This window comes from Ursus americanus, chromosome 15 (assembly GCF_024610735.1).
Source record: "Ursus americanus isolate L20-20 chromosome 15, mUrsAme1.1.p, whole genome shotgun sequence".
Taxonomy (NCBI): domain Eukaryota; kingdom Metazoa; phylum Chordata; class Mammalia; order Carnivora; family Ursidae; genus Ursus; species Ursus americanus.
Window position 1 is genome coordinate 11,922,236 of NC_142141.1, and position 20,887 is coordinate 11,943,122.

Here is a 20,887-nt window from a genome sequence, read left to right on the forward strand (position 1 = left end):
ACTAAGGCTGTCTCCCTCATTAAGACAACAAGACAATAATTGAAAATTATTTATATTCATTTTACTCCAACTAAAACATATCTGCTTCCATTTGAAACTGAATGACCCCCTTTTCTGGAAAAACAGAATCTTTGTGTTCATAGAAATTCAGTGGTTAGATACAGAAGTATCAAGATGGCTGTCAACATACCACATCATTTAAAGCAACTTTTTTAGAATAAACGATGAGAAGGCATCTGCAGAATTCCCAAAGATAATGCAAATAGATACTATTGCATTTCCCACCAGATAAAATCATTCCATTTACAAGGACTTTAGTAAAATCTTCCCCATTTGGAAAGTTAATTTCATTTTTCATTTTAGAGGTAAGGGAAACATAAAACCTCTTTCCTATGAAGGACATTTGTAGAAAATCTTAAAAGAAATATATGTTGACAGACCTACCTGTGGTAAAGAACAGGTTTTCTGATGATTGGCGCCAAGATGAGGATTTCCTGCAGATTGAGGTTTCTTAAAGTGCTTCAGGGTCTCTGTCTGCTATTTTCTTATCTAATGTATCTTCACCCCTCAGCCCTTAATGACAGTGTTCTAAGGACCTAAAAGGAGGGAAAAGACATTTTTGAAAAGACTGCTGAGTTACAGCAAAGTCACCTTGTGCTTGCTTCAGATGTTTTGCACTCAGGAATATAAAATAGAAACAACTTGTTATAGCAGCCAACCTGCCCAACACATGGTCAGGGTGAAGAGGCTAGGACACAACCAAGTCGGGTAACAAAGGAGGAGAAAGACTCTCACTGTATACATAAGGCCAGTTTGGTTTCCAGAACTGCTTTTACAAAGGATGCAGCTGCATTTTGTTTGAGAAAGGAAGTGGCAGGGGTGAAAAGAGCTGGGAGAAAAACCTAAACAAGGTAATTATCCAATACCGATTTGTGGAGTGGCCATTAAACACAGTTATAACAATGAACAAGACTTGCCTATGCCTTCCCAGAGTTCCAGTGCTGCTGGGTAAAAGATAAGAAAACATGCAATTATAATGCAATGGATAAATGTTATGGTAGTAGGCGAAGTGCAAGATTATGGTAGAGACTACAAATTTCCTAATTTTGGGAGGAGAGATGAGGGTCAAGGAATTCTTCCCAGGAAAAAAGAATGCCAACCACAGAGCTGTAGGCAGTGCAGTGGTTAAACAAGTTAGAACACTGGAGACACAGATACAGAAAATTATATACAGGAAGAGGGGGAAGCAAGAGCTTGAAGTGGAAAGCTACACAGGGAAGTTGAGGAGACAGATCTCACCTTAACTTCTCTGCCTTGTTTGGGAGGAGGGACCTGAACCTATAAATCACAATAAGATTTTGAGCAGTAAAAGCAATGCCTAGTGGAGTGTCAGGCTCACAGGAGACCTTAAGAAAGTCTTACTAAATTATTTTTACCAACTTACTTTTAACTCATTAATAAAAGCTTTTCTAAAGTTAATCTTAAAGTGTCTCAGTTTAGTGTGTTTTTGGATCTAAATCAAACGAATATATGCAACATTTTTTTTTTTTTTAAGAAACCAGCTTTTATTTTTTTAAGACTGAACAAAGAAACAAGTTTTTCTTTGGATTTGGCTAAGCTAAGATGCTGATAAGATGGCTGTTTGCAAATGGACCAGTTTGTGTCCACAGAGCAATATATATATATAGGCACCCATATAAATATGCATTCACATATGTATACACATACATGCTTTTCTTTCCTTTTCTTCTCTTTCCTTTTCTTCTTCTTTCTTTCTTTCTTTCTTTCTTTCTTTCTTTCTTTCTTTCTTTCTTTCTTTCTTCCTTCCTTCCTTCCTTCCTTCCTTCCTTCCTTCCTTCTTTCTTTTCTTTTCTTTTCTTTTCTTTTCTTTTCTTTTCTTTTCTTTTCTTTCTTTCTCCTCCTTCCCTCTCCCTCCCTCCCTCCCTTTCTCTCTTCCTCTCTTCCATCCTTGGTAACTATGCTGGCAAACCTGAATATGTTTAGGAATTTGCAATACTTTTGCAAAATGAGTTATTTTTATCTAATGAACATATGCAACAGGCAATTTAGCAAGATAGTAAAAAGTTACTAAATCAAGTATTAAAATCTATTTGATCTAAAGTTCTGAAACAAAGTCATACTCGTTGGTCTGAAGAGTAGTTTGCATAATCCTCTACATAAATTGGATTTTTCAACTACTTTTCCTCTAGTTTTCTCTAGACAGAGGGAGGGGAGTACCCCATTTGAAATGCATAAGCATGGTTTTAACTCTTCAGATTTTAGTCCTCTCATAAAACACTGGTTGTCAATACATGGGCTTGTTTTCCTCCCTGATAACTTGAGAGCCCTGATCTAAACACCAGGCAAAAAGAACTATCAGAGATGAGATGCCACAGGTGGTAGGTCAAAATGGATCATACGTTTTACTCAATGAAAGAACTACTGAGCCTATAAGTAAGTTTTGTTCCCAGAAATGAATGGCATGCACTGTATTTAAACTCCTCTGCCATCAACTTGGAGTACACTGAGTTGTGTGCATGTCAAAACCTGGTCAGTGGTGTAGACACAGTAATATGAATGAATTAAATGAGAGTTCAGTTTCAAGCCAATGAATACGTAGTGACACATAAGTTCTTATAAATCTCTAGTTACGATGATAAATAGAAATCATACCATATTCTTTTATACCTTTAAGTCATGATCATTATTATGCTAAATTTTTTAAATGCTGTTACTAATTTTCTGTTGTTACAATAATATGTTATAGGACCTAAGTGAGAGAAAATTCTGCCTCTCAGTCTAAAAACTCCAAAAGAAACGGGATAGTAAAACAAGAACACTTATTTAAAAATTTAAAATAATATATGGTTTCAATCATCAGGAAAGCATGCTTGTATCATTATACATATGGTACATTTTGTTATGTTCTTTAACTGGTCAGGAAAAGGCGTTCTTTCTTCTCTCATTGAAGGTTGCTATAGTCAAAATGTGTTGTGTTTGCCTACTCAGAGCCTTCCTTGCTTTTCTGTAAATAGAGGACCTCAATTACTCGTTAGAGACCACAGTCTCTTCATTTGGGTATCATTTTGGTGGGACACTTACATCAGGTGCTGATTATAATATTAGCATACTATGAGTAGAAAATGACCCAAATTAGGTCAATCAAAATCTCCCCCAGGAATTTGGATCCTGAGTACAATGAACTAATAGAAAAGTTTATTCATTCTTTGACAGTGGGAAACCAATGATTCTTTTAATTTGTTTTAAATCCCTTGATCCTAGGAGTTATCCTACTTCTGCCTCTCCTTAAGCCTGGTGGTTCTACTTTTTCATCCATTCCTTGAGCTGCCCCATATATTAAAACAAACAAAACAAAACAAAACAAAACAAAACTTTTTGTTTTTTAATTCTCAAGTTAGCCACTGGTGGTTTCTATTGCTTGTAACCAAAGAAACCTGACACAGACTGATAGCAAAGCTCACAGGGGATAAGCAAGTGCTAAAAGAACTGTATTATAATTCAAAATTTTTACTACCACAGGAAGAAACAAATAGTACATTATGGAGGAAATAAGGACGGAGAGCTAGCACATGTCTGCTTAAAAATAAGTTTCTATGGATGAAGTGAAAGAATGAGTGGAATTTTCAGAAAAGACAGGATTAGAGCCTAAGGAGGAGGGGGCAACATCAACAAAGGGAGCAAGGAAAGACAAGTTCATGATGTTATCAAGCATTGGCAATGACCTCAGTTCACACGTATATTCTGGGGAACGTGGAAGGAGGAAAAAAAAGATTTGGAAGGGTGGTCTGTCCCCTTTTAAAATAAATGTTTACTGTGGTTCTGTGATGCAATGGTAAGTAAGACAAAATCCCGACCTTCAATAAACTTACACTTCCATGGAGGAGACAGACAAACGGCTAACAAAAAACATTCTCCAGCAAACAAATAAAATACTTTAAAATGCAATAAGTTTTGCACAGGAAACAAGGATCTAAGAAAGAGATCAATGGCATGGATTGGGGGATGGTATGGAGGGAGAGCTGGAGGAAGACAGTGATATTTTAGATACAAATCAAATGATGGGGAAATGAGAAGAATGGGGCGTTCCGGTCAAGAGAACAGAACATATAAATATCCTAGGGAGAGAAAACTTTGACTTGGTCTCAGAATTGATTGATGATGACTCCAGCCGGGTAAACAAAGGAGAGTGTAGGATAAGACAATGCTGGAGAAACAGGCAGGGACCAGGTCACATAGGTTTTATGCCTTAGACAGGGGTTTGGAATATATTTTGAATGTATGAGCAGCCCTTTACATTTTGTAAAGATCAACTTAATGGTTATTGGGGAGGGCAAGAAGTCTTGAGTGATGAGTAACATTTACGTGATGAAGAAATGTGAGGAGTCAAGAAGGGCATATCACAGCACACATAATGAGAGATTTAAATGTGAGCATGATGTAGTTTTTCTTTTTAATTCAGTACATGATTTAGAACTACTAAAAGTATTTATTATAGTCACAACTACCATCCATAATGATATCATTCATATTACGTATTTCTACTTCTAATCTACTATAGCGTTTATATTTCCTACTATGTAATTAGCACTTAATTACATACTGACCAGTACAGCATGCTTTACATTATATTTTGTATCCCATCTTGACTGAAAACATCTTGAGAGCATGCCATATATTTCTGTCTCTCTCACATTACCACATTACCTAGCTTATATTTGATATAAATACGAATTAGTAATAATAATAAATACATATTTAATGCTATATTCAAGGCACTGTGCTAAGGCCTTCACACGTATAATCTCATTTAATCTTCATTCTAAATCTATGAAGAAGGCCCAGTTATTATTTTACAGATGAAAAAGAAATTGCCATGACTAAGCCCCTTGTCCACTTGCTACTAATTAATTAATTGACTTACAATGTTTTGGAGATTTGAAAAATAAAAGTATCTGGTCAGATAGGCTATTGGTCAAGTATTTTGAAAGAACACATGTGAATGACATTTTCATAATGTAGCATTTCCTGGTCCTGTGGGGATTCAATCACAAATCTGTTCATTGTGATAGAATCCCACATATTTTCTCCATCTGCATTTGCTAGCTATTCTTCCCAACGTGTGTCATTTAAATGGAAGAGTTTATTTAGTACAGATTATATGACACTGTCTCACTTACCCTCTCTTTCATTTAATTAAGCCGAGCCATATTCCTCCCACCACTAAATCAAAAAAATGAATACAGATTCTACGGTAGATGTGGCTGGTTCATTTTGTCTCGATCTTAAGCATTTCTAACATCTAAATATATATGCAGAAATACCCATCAAATGATGATTGTGACACAGATTATGATTGTGGCCCAATTATCTCAACAGATACAGATGCCATAAAGTTTAAAAGAGACAGGAGACAGTGATATGAAGGGGAAAAAATAACAAACAGAACACTAATGGGAATAAGAAGAAAACATAAAGACTGTCAAAGAAAATTACAGTTGGGCTCACTACAGGAGGACACAAAAAGGAAAACAAAAATAAAAATAATTTAGATTCAACCCTGAGGCATACAAATATAAAAACAATGGAGGAATTTTAATTGGGCAAAAATGCTCTAAATGTTTGCTTAAAACTGTTTCTCTCCTTAAAACACAACTACAGTGATGACATACTTGACATTTGCTCACAATCCATTTTCCTCATCCAAAGTTTAAATTCTGTAAACAGGCAATTCCAGTGTCTATTTTGGTTCACATTCTGAATGCAAATAATTATGTCTCACACCCCCTTAGGAAGAGAGCATTTAAATAATAAGTGGAAGATGGTATTAAAACAAATATCAACACACCAATCTGTACAGAAAATCAGACAGATGAGACGATGTTTGGCGAGAGAAGTAGTGAAGATGAAGAAGGAGAAATGAGGAGATGAGGAGGAATAGAAGGCAAAGAAGGAGAGGAAGAACACTACTACCATCACCACCACACCACACACACACACACACACACACACACACACACAACCTTAGACCCTGATTATTTGTAAAGCTTCAAGCACTTAGATTTATCCAGTTCTTCCAGGAATAATTCATTTTCTGGCCATGTTTAAGAATTTTCCACCCTCTCTGCTCCCTTCCCCCAATCCTAATTTGGTGAAGGTTCCTTGGCTTACAGAAAATTGTGTCATTCAGAAATACTAGGATCACAACAGGCTGATTAATAACTGTGTTGAAAAGCTAAATTTTGGTGATAGACCACATAAATCTTTCTTATATGAGATGTCGGTTCTGCAGGCTGTAGTGTTGATAGAGTTTAGATCTTAGGTTTCTCTGAATTTCTTTAGGAGCTCTGGCAAAATAGGACCGCAAAGAAAGTGCCATTAAAGGAATTCATATTTTCCTAATGGAGAGTCAGAAACTTGGTTTAGGAAAACTTCAAATCCTCATTGGCTATTTGGGTAAAGTAAGAAAAAGTGCCATAATAACATGTGAATGAAAATGCTTTTAAAATGTTATTTAAATGCAATCCTCAATTCTTCAAAAATTTAGACAATTAGTCACTTGTTGCTTCATTTAGTACTCAAAATTCAATTTAGCCTAAAGCATTTTAATAAATATAAAAGACCCTAGAAATATATGAAAATAACATTTTGTAAACATCATATGGCTTCATAATTTGGGGCCAATTTACACATATTACATTTTTTTCTCATATGTGTTACAAAATATTCTCCTTATTTTTAACCATTTACTTCTCCTTAGTCATACATTTTCTCACCACAGAAGTAGTTTTTAAAGGGAACACCTATCAAAATATCATGGGACACTATTGTTCAACAAGCATAATTTAGGAAATCCTAATTTAATATTTTTTTCCCTTCCCTGAATAAAACACTATCTCAGAAACTTGGTCAAGGAAGCAGGGCATGTAAGATATGCAGAAATTAGTCTAGAAGTTGAAGATGAAATGCAAAGGAAGCTGTGCAAAGTGAAGTCACAAAATTAAAGCCCTCACAACATTGTGGAACTTTCTGAAAATCAGCTAATCTTTAGAGCATGGACTGAATTGTGCAGTTCTATCTCAGACCTTGCACATCTTCTCTATTCCTCACATTGTCTTAATAGCTCACAATAAAGTCAGCAAACTGTTGTACTAATAGCACAGACCCTGGAACACGACTTGGGTTCTAAATCCTTTCTGCCTCTCACTAGCTTTGTGGACCTTTGGCAAGTAATTCAACTTCTCTATACCCCCCACTTTTTTTTCCATCTATAAAAATGAAAATAATACCAGTACCTACCTCATAAAGTTGTTGCATTGGTTAGTGTTTATAAAGGGTTTAGAAACAAAACTGGGGCACAGCAATGCTATATATCATAAATATATGAAATTAAAAAATGTATTAAGTCAGTAAGTACCAATTAGGCACCATTGCTAGTCCAAGTCATGTTTTATATGATGAACAAGGTAGAATAGGCCAAATCTTTAAATTATTCACCTTACATTCTAGCGAAAAATAATAGAAATAAGTGTGTCAACAAATAAGTAAGGGATTTTTAGATGTAGTAAGTGCTATGAAGAAATGAGTGTTGAGTGATCGTGAAAGAGGAGGAGTTATGATTTGGGAAAGCTTTTCTGGGACCTGGTGTTTGAGATGAGAAGGTAGTACAGGCATAAGAAACAGGGACTCTAAGAGCTTTGCAACAAGAATTAGAGTCTTGTCCCTGAGACAAGAGGTAAGGGGCACAGAGAAGGAAAGGGAAAAGCAGTATATAATGCCAGAGAAGCAGGCAGTGCTCTCCGGATTAGCCAGAGACTGGCTTTTGGATTTTAAGTGCAATGGAAAACCATTATAGGATTGAAAACTGAGGATCAAGTTGATCTTGTTTAACTGCTAACAAACTCCTTTATTTCTGAATTGTAATTAAAACTCAGTGCCCGGGGACACCTGGGTGGCTCAGTCAGTTAAGCATCTGCCTTCAGCTCAGCTCAGGTTATGATCTCAGGGTCCTGGGATCAAGCCCCACATCGGGCTCTCCACTCGGCTGTGAGTTGACTTCTCCCTCTCCCTCTGTCATCTCTCGTGCTTTCAGTCTCCTTCAAATAAATAAATAAAATCGTAAAAAAAACCCAAAAGAAACAAAACAAAACAAAACAAAAAAACAAAAAACCTGCAGTGCCCATTGGTCTGACTTACTTTTTGTTTGGCTTGGTGCTTTTGACCCTAAATTATACCTTGTTATTGAGTCAATAAATGCAAAAGATACTTGCTGGACTGTATATGAGTATCTCTCACTGACAGGTCTTATTTCCAAATTGCTTGGTAGCTACATTCATCTAGTTATATATAAATCCAATGATACTTTTTCTCTCACTGCATTCCACCCATCCAAATTTGGGGCAATAATTACTCCTTAGTTTCTTTCCATAAACCCTATATGCAAAAGCTTTAGGCAGCTAACTGTATTTATACAATGTGGAAGGCACTAAACACCTTTTACAGGATAAAGTTTTTCTTTATCACTAGTCTAAGGTGGTACTTAAAATTTCTCTGTCGTTCTGTAAACATTTCGTGCTTGCTTGCTTAGATGTCTTTGAAGTTTTGGGCATAGTTTGCTGGTTGGTTGAGGTTACTAATCATAATATTCAAATATGTAATTTTAATTTATTCCAATTCTGTTTCTTCAGTAAAATCAGGTAGTAAAAACCACATTTTAAATGAAAAATCCCTATTTTATAGATTCATTTGGTCACTAAGCTGGGACTATACTAAACTTTTAAACATAAGTAAAATCAAATTTTAGTCAAAATGGATTGAAGTTATTTAGCATTTTTAAATTTCAGTTACTATGATTTAATCAGAATGTTGTCCTTCGAATCCACATCTGCAAATTCAATAATTGTTATTATTTTCTCTTCTTTGTGAATGAGCTTTTCCTTAATCACTTGCTATCTTTTGCCACTTGAATACCCATTTTGGAAACGCTATGTTGGTTAAACATTGATATTGTTTTTTGGTATGTTCCAATTGTAACAAGAAATTAGGGGATTTGATTTTGGCATTCAGGTGCTTCCCTGCTTAGAGAAATAAACTGAGTAACTGGACTCATGTTTTAGCCTAGACTCATGCTTTAGCTTTTAGAGGTCTGTGATTTGTTACAGTCTCATGCCTTTTAATACCTTGATCTCGTTTTTATTCTTTTCAGTTTTTATGATAAAAATCCTTATTTCTTTAAATTCAAACCATAGAATTATGTGTATGTATAGTGTTAGTTTCCCTGAGTCTATGTTAAATTAAATATTGACTTTGTGAGCTCTAGATCATTTATTATTTACCATTCTCAATCTGTGGAATTTATTAAAAAATTGATAAGAATGCCTGGTGGTAAAATCCCCACAGATGTCAAATTGGATGACCCAACCAAGCCAATTACAAAATTGACAAATCTATGGTTACTTCAATAAAAATGACACAATTTGATTTTACCAGGGACTGATATTTTTAAAGGACACTTTGAGACATTTCTTTGAAGGAATAATGTTCTTCAATTTTAGAAAACTACGTTTTTTTTTTCCCTCTCAGAAAATTGCTTTCTTGTGAGCCTTGTTAGCCTTTCTGTTCTTTCTGCCTTTTTCCAGAAGTTGATTTCTCATTCTTCGGCACTTTAGAAAATGTTGGGAGAGAATTTCAAGTATTTAAAAAAAATATTTTTAGCAGATTTACCTTTTGTGCAAAGTGTCAGACAGTTCAAGGGGGCACCCTGAGCTTTCTCACATCTTTTGTCAGCAGAACAGAATTTCATTCCTAAAGAACAGTTGTTCACATTACAAAAATAAGTCTCCTACGTAGGTGCCCCTGCTGATAGCCTCTAGAGAAAGGATAAAAAATAAATGATCCTATAGACTGATTAACCTACTCTCTCGCGCATCACCAAATCTAGGGCTCTCAGTTAGGTGGTAATGAAGGGTTTTGCAGGGGGAAATGCTTTGCAGTTTTCTAAACAGTTTTTTTTTTTTTTTTTTTTTTTAACTTCTGCAGTACAACTGTTTTTTAATTCAGCTTCTGTGGGCAGAGGTCATATAAGTAAAGAACAAAATGTCAAGTGAAACAAAGTAGTCTTGAGGATAATGTTAAAAATATCTGCTAGCATTCTTTCATACCCATGATGTTAAGCATATCAATAGCCTTAGTTCAAAGAAAGTGGGGGAAAAACTTGCTACTTTCAATTCTACACAATTATCAAACAAAAACTCTTTCCTTTTATGGCTCAATCTATCTATCTGTTCACACATATATAGTTAGCACAGTTTCTCAAGCCAACCTGCACTTTAGAATCCCTTGGGGAGCTTATAAAACTTACCACTGCTGGAATTCCAGCCCCAGAGAATCTGCTTTGATTGTCCCACAAATGTGAGCAGGTATTAGCATGTGTTAGTGCTTCCCCAGATGACTCTAATATGCAGTCAGGATTGAGAAACACTGGGGAAGACAGACACCTCTCTTCAAATGTATACTTGAAAATATCTAAAAGGGAAAATTACTAGGAAGAATTATTCTTTCTGATGAAAATGAGGCTCATCTGAGGATGACTGACTGTGTATTTCACTGCCATTTATTTATTCTAGATATGTAATTACTCCATGTTTTTATTATTAGTCCAAGTATCATTATTTTTCTAAAGATTTTATTTATTTGAGAAAGAGAAAACGTGAGCACAAGCAGGGGGAGAGACAGAGGGAGAGAGGGAGCAGCAGACCCTCCGCTGAGCAGGGAGCCCCATGTGGGGCTCAATCGAAGGCCCCTGGGATCATGACCTGAGTTAAAGGCAGGCACTTAACCGACTGAGCCGCCCAGGTGCCCCAGTGTAAGTATCATTAGTAGTAGTCTTACAGATTCTGTAACCCATCTTTCGATTAATCAGTAAATCACGATATATATTTAGATTCATTGCTCTGTGGTAAATCTCAAATAACAACAAAATTAAACTTGATCTTTGACCTCGGGGCACTTACCATGTTGCCCATGTTCCTCTGAAGACAGAAAGGTTGAGGAGGCATATAGATGGTAAGGAGAAAAGGACTGGGTTTACACACTGTTGCATTTCTAATATTGAGGTTTAGAAGAGAGAGGTGCTTAGGAAAGTCAGAGATGGCAAGTGACATTTGTTAAGTGCTGCGCTCTATCACTGAAGGTATTGTAGTCTTACTCTTTTGATATTGGACAAAAAACTTTATGTCCCATCCATTCCTGCTCTCCAATTCATTTAATACTCAGCAATCAGAAACCTTGGACAGCAGAGCATGTGTTAGGTAGTGTGCTTTTTACAGTAGAAAAGGGGTGTTCTACAATGAGGTGTCACTGTACAAGTAGATTGGTTGGGAGGTGTGGTTACTTCTGTGTTACTGACACAGATTAGTAATAATCTGTGGTGAATCTTTGAACAGCAAAGCCTATATGTTTCAAAATTTTATTATAATGATTCAGAACATGGACTCTGAAATCAGACTCCCTAAACTCTAGGATATCCTATTTGGGTGTGCCCAGACTAATAACAATTATAGTCTTTAAGCTTTGGTTATCCCTGAAATGATGATAATAGTACATATTTCATGGGGTGCCTGGCTGGCTCAGTCAGTAGAGAATGCAACTCTTGATCTCGGGGTCATGAGTTCAAGCCCCACACTGGTCATGGAGCCTAATTTAAAAAATAAATAATACATATTTCAGATTTTTTTGTAAAATTACTTTCAGAATCCATATTAAGTTGCTTAACAGTGTACCTGGTACATGTCAGCCCTCAAGAAAATGCTATTGTATAGTTATTATATTGTTGCCATTTTATTATTATTATTTTTTACTACAAGTAATGTAAATATGCCTCACTGTGCATCCTGGGGTAACAGAGCATTAAGTAACAAACTGAGAGGCGTAAAGCTTTACTAACAGAATCATAGTTTAAAAAGCTATAATGGAGCACTGGGTGTAAGACACAAACAATGAATCATGGAACACTACATCAAAAGCTAATGATGTACTGTATGGTGACTAACATAACATAATAAAAAAATAAAAAGCTATAATGGTAGAAAATCAAGCTCAACCTAAAACAACGTTGAAGATGCATAAATGATAAAATGTCCTTCATGAAAATGGGAACACTGGGAATTCTCACCACCTACTAATGTAAAATTACAGTATCAACTTTGGCAATGTTGGCAAAATGTGGATGGTAGTCAGAGTACTCAAGAAAATTAAGTTAGAAATGCTAATTTTAGCTTTTGTATGTTGTACTTTAGTAATTAAGAGTAATTCAGTGAGCAAGTGCTCATGAGGAACACTTAGATGTAAGTTACACCATAAGAACTTTATGGAGTTTTCATAAATAATACCTTGTAGTTCCTATGAAAATACTAGACCCAGTAGAGGACATTTCAAGGCATCTTAAAAGGGGGATTTATTACTAAATCTAATACATGATTCCTAGGTCAATTTTAACTTTTTGAAAGGTCAAAAGTAAAACCAATGGGGGGGGGGAGTTTTATGCAAGCAAGTTCATATCAGAAACACCCTCAAACCCTACCAAAACATTTTCTTTTATAAACAGCTTTGGTGTTCTGTTTTTTAAGTAGGCTCCACACCTAGCATGAGGCCAAATGTTGGACTTGAACTCATGACCCTGAGATTAAGACCTGAGCTGAGATCAAGTGTCAGGTAATTAATCCTGATTGAGCTGCCCAAGGACCCCTTTTATAAATAGTCTTAAGAGATTAATGGACTACTCCTGATGTCCAGAGTATCTGTGTTTAAATGTTGAGCTGTGATTATACCATACTAGGGGATACTGAGACACACTTAGATCGACTGGTGTAGCTGATACAAGGGGCAGAGAAAGCCCATTACTGTTGATGAGAAGGCAATGAACTTGAAGATGAACAGATGTTTGCAGATTAGCCTAATATCTTATACCCCTTTGAAATATGTGGCATGGTACTGGTTTCAAGTGTGAAAAATTAGAGACTAGAGTGGGAGGTTGCAAAATGGGTTTGACCGAGTTAGGAACATCTGCATATTTATGGGGAATGGATGGAGGGCTATTTGTAAAGAGGACACAAAAGACGAAAATAGGTTGGCATCACACCATATAGGGAGTTTCAGTGCGGCTGTAGAACCTGTGCCATAGAAAGTCCTTGGATAAAGAAGTCCATGATTTGAGCTTGAGTCCTTAGGTACATTATCTATAAAACTGAAATACCTGGGCAAATCACATGGTAGGTGCAATAAGCAATTGGTGAATGAGAAATAATGAATGAAGAAGGAAGGTTCAAAAAAAGTCATCATGTAAAGACGACTGAAACAGAAAAGATTCAAAATGATCTAAAGGAGGTAGAAAAAGAACACTCTAAATAAGGAGAAATATATGCACAAAAAACATTCATACAAATGTTTAGAAGCAATAACCTTTATTCCATATCCAGGTGGTAGGTTTCACCACATGGCTTCCTTGATTGTGTCAAGTAATTGTACACTAGCATTTTATTAAAAGTCTATTTTAAAGAGCTTGAAACGTGATGTTTATGATTTACCTGAATAGATCTTTACCAGCTAGAACTGACTTTTGAAAAATGGAGAAAATTGTATAAAAACGTTACTTATTTAGGTATAACATTTGACTTAGGCTTTATAGTGATCCAAATGAAACAAACAGGGGGGCATACTATGTGGATTTTTATTATGTTTGGATATACTATTAAAAAAGTTTTCTTCCTGGTAAATTCATTGCAATGTCATATCTATCAATACCAGCCTTCCAACATTAATGCCATCAACAATAAAACAATGATCACAATTTCACAACTGCTTATAAAGAGCTTATAAACTTTTATTTGGTAATGAGTTTCACAGATGGTCCATGACTCTCCTAACATGTGCAGTGTGTGTCTGTGTGTTTTCCAGGAACCAGGATAAAAATTAAGAGGTTCCCATCCCAAATGTCTGTGTTTTGTTCAACACTTTAAAATGGAGAAGAAAACCCATTTTATAAAGATATAAGTAGGAAGATTCTGAGAGGAAAAGTGGAAGTGTCTGATTTTATAAATACCCAATTATTGAGTGGTTCGAACTAAGGATATTTTATTTTTTTAAAGATTGATTGATTAGAGAGAGAGAGGATGAGTGGAGAGGGGGTAGGTGAAAACAGAGGCAGAGAAAGAATCCACAGGTAGACTCCTCACTGAGCACAGAGCCGAACTCAGGGCTCCATCCCAGGACTCTGAGATCATGACCTGGGCCAAAACCTAGAGTCGATCACTTAACTCACTGAGCCACTCAGGCGCCCCCTAACCACAGATATTTAAAGAAGGAGGTTAAGTTGATGCTTGATGCTTCTACATAATTCTGTTTTACTTCTCACTGTGATAAAAGACAAATTTTAATTCACTTAAATCCACTAAATGGGAAATTCATGTTACCTCAGCTGATACATTTCCTTCAATGGAAACATCTTCATTATAATGTGCTTTTGTTGGGATCAAAGTGGATTCTTAAAGGGGTGATTTAATTCTACAGAGAATTGTGATACTGGTGATAAGGTCTCAGAATATGCATCAAAAATTGCAGTAACATGATTAAAATAAAATAACCTGTATTTTATTTGAAATTATATACTGCATAGGAGGATTCCAAATTATAAATAGATAATGCTCCAAAATTTCATCTGAAAATAGATTATTAGGAATTAGAACAAAATTTATCTGCTGAAGCATGTAATAAACAGTGTTTAGATTACCAGCACATCCCCCAAACTAAATTTAACCTACAATATTTTTGATATATTGTACAATTTTGTGAAGAAAATACAACTTAATACTGTTGTTACTCTAGACAGACATTTTAAAATAGAAATTCGCTTGTTACTCTTTTTGATCTTGGGCACTTGAGGTTCAATTAAATAAATAAGAAGGGTCTAAGGATTCCTGTAGCAATTGTAAAGAAAAATTGAGTGACCTTTTCTAAGTGCCTACTATGTGTCAAAAATACTGTGCTAGACGATTTACATGCATTACCTAAATTAGGTTTCAGATTAACTTCTAGAACTACACATTTACCTTATTATAAAGATGAGGAAATCAGGTATACTTAAGTAATTGCCTTAAGCCCCATAGATCATAAGTGGTACATACAGAATTTTAAATCAGGTTTTTCCATTGTTTATTTTCTGGACTTTGAGATTTTCAGACTCTTAGTGTTTTAGGATTCTAGATATTTATAATGACTAACTCAAAACATAACTTTCCTTTTCCATGACACTGGATCAGAAGCCCTGTCAGAGGACAATAAGGAAGGAGCACAATGTCCTAGACTATCAAAGGAAGATCATCCAGCATCATGTTTATTACCATTTTTGTCATCATCTTTCACTACCAAGGACATACTATGTATGAGACTCTGTACAATACTCTTTGCACGTATTGTCTTATTTGATCTTATTAAACAATTCTATAAATTAGACTCAGCTACTATCCCTATTTTACAGATAAAGAAACTAAGACCCTTAACAGTTTAGGAACTGCTATTTCCTTATCCAGACAGGCTGACTCCAGAATCCAGTTTCTAAACTACTATGCTAAAATACCATTCCAACAACATCCATATGGATGCACCATATATTTGTTTTAAGTTCTATTAGTAGTATCCTTCATTAGTATTTAAAGACTTCCACCCTAGAGCTAATAGCAGAAGTTTTCCATTTTGGTAAGTCACTACTCCCTTCTGTTGTTATACCTCATGCTTGGAACTTTCTTTCTAGGGAGCAAGTTTGATTATACACTCATCTAAATTTCCATTATGGGTTTCAGACAATACATATTTCTTTACTGAAGTTCCTTCTGTGTGCTTTCAATCAAATGGCTGATAGGACCATCTAATCAAGACCAGTCATATTTTGGCTCAGGAGTGAATTATAAAAGAAGAGGGGGAAAAAAAGAACAAGAAAAAGGAAGCATTCTGTGGCAAGTACTTTCAATATAAAGTTACAAATCTGGGTTCAAGTTCTGATTTTATGACATTGTCAAAGCTGGTATTCCTGCACTTTAGTTTTCTCATTTGCAAAGAAAAGCAAGAAAGAGAGAGAGAGAGAGGAGAAGAAAGAAAGAAAGAAAGAAAGAAAGAAAGAAAGAAAGAAAGAAAGAAAGAAAGACGAAAGAGAAAAGAAAAACGAAAAAAAGAGAAAAAATAAAGAAGGTAAAGTAATACTATATTTCATTGATCCTAAAATGCACTTTTGTCCTCATGTTTCAGCATCTATAAATAAGAACATATCTTCTAATCAATGATGTGGCATAGTTTAATTGACAATATATTTACTTTCTCAATGGCATCAAAAATAATGTGTTTTAGAATTGATGGTGACTTAGATTCAACAAAATACAATGCACTCTTTACTGATCATTATACTCATTTTGTTTGATGCTCCAACATCTAATTCTTCTCAGATGATTTATTTTAAGCAAATGATTGTACTTCCATTCCCTTAACAAAGATGTAACTGGGAAACTTCAGGGAAAGCTTTCTGTCCTACTAAGAAAGACACACAGAAATATCTTTCTGAATATTGTCATGTGACTTTTAGACTAGCTACAGCAATCACCTTTCCAGCTTGAAATTAAAAATATTAGCAAAGAAGAATGGAACCACAAGAGATGCTAGAAGCAGAGGGAAGAGCCATGATTCATCATGCCCAGAGCACTGTTCTTCCTGTTATATATGATGAGACATTTTCCTCTTACTAACAAAATACAGATCATGAATAATCAATGTTGTGTGTTGGGAAAAGGGGCTCAGTGCTACACTACTGAAGATAAGCTAAGTATCCATAAAGTTCCATTTTGAGACATTTTTTTTGAACCCTTATCAATAAATAGAAAAAAGTATGTAGAAATCATATTTATCATATTTTTATATTCATCATATTTGCACTAGAAACAAAATTAGAAAACTGGTGACAAGGCCAAAGTTTTAAACGATTCTGGCATTATATCAGATAAAAACCATAACTCTAGCGTTAGATTGCTTGGGTTTGTAACTTGCCCTCACCTCTGCCAGGCTCAGTTTTGTCATCTATATCGAGGGATAATACTGATGCTTTTCATGATGATTCTTATGATAATACAGCAAGTTAAGACATGTGACACTTGGATTTCAAGAAATATACTACAAAACTGTAGTACTCAAACCCATATGACACTGGCACAAATATAGACACAGATATCAATCTTACAGAACAGAGAGTAAAGAAATAAACCCACACTTACATGATCTATTACCCTATGACATAGACGTGAGAATATACAATGGGGAAAAGAGTCTCTTCAATAAATGGTGCTGGGAAAACTAGACAGCTACATGTAAAAGAATAAAACTGGACCACTTCCTAATACCATATTCCAAAATAAACTCAAAATGGTTTAAAGACTTAATGTGAGACCTGAAACCACAGCAATCCTAGAAGAGAACACAGGTAGTAATTTCTCTGATATGAGCCATAGCAACATTTTCCTAGATATGTCTCCTAAGTCAGGGAAAACAAAAGCAAAAATAAACTATTGAGACTACATCAAAATAAAAGCTTTTGTACAGCAAAGGTAATTATCAACAAAACAAAAAGGGAACCTATTGAATAGGAGAAAATATTTGCAAATGAAGTATTCAATAAGGGGTTAATATCCAAAATATATAAAGAACTTAAGCAACTCAACACCAAAAACACAAACAATCTAGTTAAAAAGTGGGCAGAAGGGGTGCCTGGGTGGCTCAGTCAGTTAAGCGTCTGACTCTTGGTTTTGGCCCAGGTCATGATCTCATGGGTCATGGGATCCAGCCCCACATTGGGCTCCGAGCTCAGTGGGGAGTCAGCCTGAAGATTCTCTTTCTCTGTTCCTACCCTCACTCGTGTGCTCACGCACTCTCTCTCTCTAAAATAAATAAATAAATCTTAAAAAAATAAAAATAAAAAGTGGACAGAAAATCTGAATAGACATCTTTCCAAACAAGATGTATAGATAGTCAATGCACATGAAAAGATATTCAACATCACTAATCATCAGAGAAATGCAAATCAAAACCACAATGAGATATCACCTTACACCTGTCAGAATGGCTAGAATCAAAAAGACAAAAATACACAAGTGTTGGCCAGGGTGTGGAAATAAAGGAACCCTTGTGCAATGTTGGTAGTAATGTAAATTGATGCATCTACTATGGAAAACAGTACGGAGGTTCTTAAAAATATTAAAAATAGAAATACCATATGAGCTAGTAATTCCACAACTGGGTATTTACCCAAAGAAAATGAAAACATTAATATGAAAAGATATATGCACCCCTATGTTTATTGTAGCATTATTTACAATAGCCAAATATGGAAGTAACCCAAGTGTCCATCAATAGATGAACAAAGAAGATACGGCATATACAGTGGAATATTACTAAGCTATAACAAAAAATGAGATCTTGCCCTTTGCAACAACGTGGATGGACCTAAAGGGCATCATGTTAAGTGAAATACGTCAGAGACAGAGAAAGAAAATATCATACGACTTCAATTACACTTGGAATCTAAAAAACAAAACAAATGAACAAACAAACAAATAAAAAGCAGAAACAGACCCATAAATACAGAGAACAAACTGATGGTTGTCAAAGGGGAGGGAGGTAGGGCATGAGCAAAATGAATAAAGGCAAGTGGGAGATACAGATTTCCAGTTATGAAATGAATAAGTCATGGAGATAAAAGGTACGGTATGCCGAATATAGTCAACGGTATTATAGTAGCAATGTATAATGACAGATGATAGCTACTCACCTGTGGTGAGTGTAGTGTAATGTATAGACTTGTCAAATCACTATGCTGTACACACGGAATTGATGTAACACTGAGTGTCAACTATGTTTTAAAAAAAAAAAAACATATGACACCTGGAACAAAGTACCTGGCTCATATTAAGCACTAATAAGTGCTCACTATTATTACTATACTGAATTGCATAGATGCCACTACTTACATTTCAGTTATGGCTGTCCCTCCCCCCCCCGTATGTTAATGATATTACAAATTGATAGGCTATATGCAAATGTATTAGATAGTAATTAAATGCTGAACAAAATGAGATCTAGCTCATTCCATCTTAGGAGCGGACCTGGGGGTGGTTTGGCAAAGCTTTGCACATGGGACAAAGAATTGGTTACTAGAGAATGGACATGGTTTTTAAATACAGTTGACCTGTGAGGTGCCTGGGTGGTGCAGTCAGTTAAGTGCAAGAAATCAGGTGGTTAAGTGCTCAGGTGGTGATCTCAGGAATCAGGTGGAGTCTGCTTAAGACTCTCTCTGCCTCTGCCCCTCAGCTCTCCTCTCTCTTTCTCTCGCTCTAAAATAACTAAATAAATCTTAAAAAAAAATAAATATAGTTGACCCATGAACAACATGAGATTGAACTATGCAGGTCCATTTATATGTGGATTTTTTTATAAATACAGCATAATAGTATTTTCTCTTATTACTTTGTTAATAACATTTTTTCTTTAGCTTAGTTTATTGTAAGAATATTGTGTATAATATATATAACATACAAAACATGTGTTAATCAACTGTTTATGTTATCAGTATGGCTTCTGGTCAATAATAGGCCAGAAGTTTTTGTAGAGTTAAAAGTTACAAGCAGATTTTTGACTATGTGAAGATTTGTTACCACTAACCCCAGAGTTCTTCAAGGGTCAACTATAATAAGAATTATAATGAGTTTGCTTCTTCAAAAATTTATTAGGTCTTACAGAATTCTTGCCTCACCTGCAAATGTGGTTAAATGTGAGTAAACTACTCATGGATACCTACTTTATTTTTTATTTATTTATTTTTTAATGATTTTTTATTATATTATGTTAGTCACTATACAGTACATCCCCGGTTTCCGATGTAAGGCTCGATGATTCATTAGTTGTGTATAACACCCAGTGCACCATGCAAAACGTGCCCTCCTTACTACCCATCACCGGTCTATCCCATTCCCCCACCCCCCTCCCCTCTGAAGTCCTCAGTTTGTTTCTCATAGTCCATAGTCTCTCATGTTTCATTCCCCCTTCTGATTACCCCCCCTTCTTTATCCCTTTCTTCCCCTACCAATCATCCTAGTTCTTATGTTCCATAGATGAGAGAAATCATATGATAGTTGTCTTTCTCTGCTTGACTTATTTCACTTAGCATTATCTCCTCCAGTGCCGTCCATGTTGTAGCAAATGTTGAGAACTCGTTCTTTCTGATAGCTGAGTAATATTCCATTGTATATATGGACAACAACTTCTTAATCCAGTCATCTGTTGAAGGGCATCTCGGCTCCTTCCACAATTTAGCTATTGTGGACATTGCTGCTATGAACATTGGGGTGCATATGGCCCTTCTCTTCACTACGTCTGTATCTTTGGGGTAAATACCCAGTAGTGCAATGGCTGGATCATAGGGTAGCTCAATTTTTAACTTTTTAAGGGACCTCCACACTGTTTTCCAGAGTGGCTGTACCAACTTGCATTCCCACCAACAATGTAGGAGGGATCCCCTTTCTCCACATCCTCTCCAACAATTGTTGTTTCTTGCCTTGCCTATTTTTGCCATTCTAACTGGCATAAGGTGGTATCTCAGTGTGGTTTTGATTTGAATTTCCTTATGGCTAATGATTTTGAACATTTTTTCATGTGTCTGTTAGCCATTTGTATGTCTTCATTGGAAAAGTGTCAGTTCATATCTTCTGCCCATTTTTTTGATTTGTTTATTTGTTTCTCGTGGATTGAGTTTGAGAAGTTCTTTGTAGATCTTGGATACCAG

The 20,887-nt window shown here is 35.6% G+C and overlaps 1 long non-coding RNA gene across 1 annotated transcript in view; it reads right to left on the reverse strand.

Moving 5' to 3' along the window:
- Positions 1–450: 450 nt before the first annotated feature.
- LOC123788632 (uncharacterized) overlaps positions 451–20,887 on the reverse strand; it is a 552,953-nt gene continuing 532,516 nt past the window's right edge. Inside the window, exon 3 of the long non-coding RNA XR_006778554.2 lies at positions 451–596. This is a non-coding gene — a long non-coding RNA (uncharacterized LOC123788632). The remainder of the gene's footprint in view (positions 597–20,887) is intronic.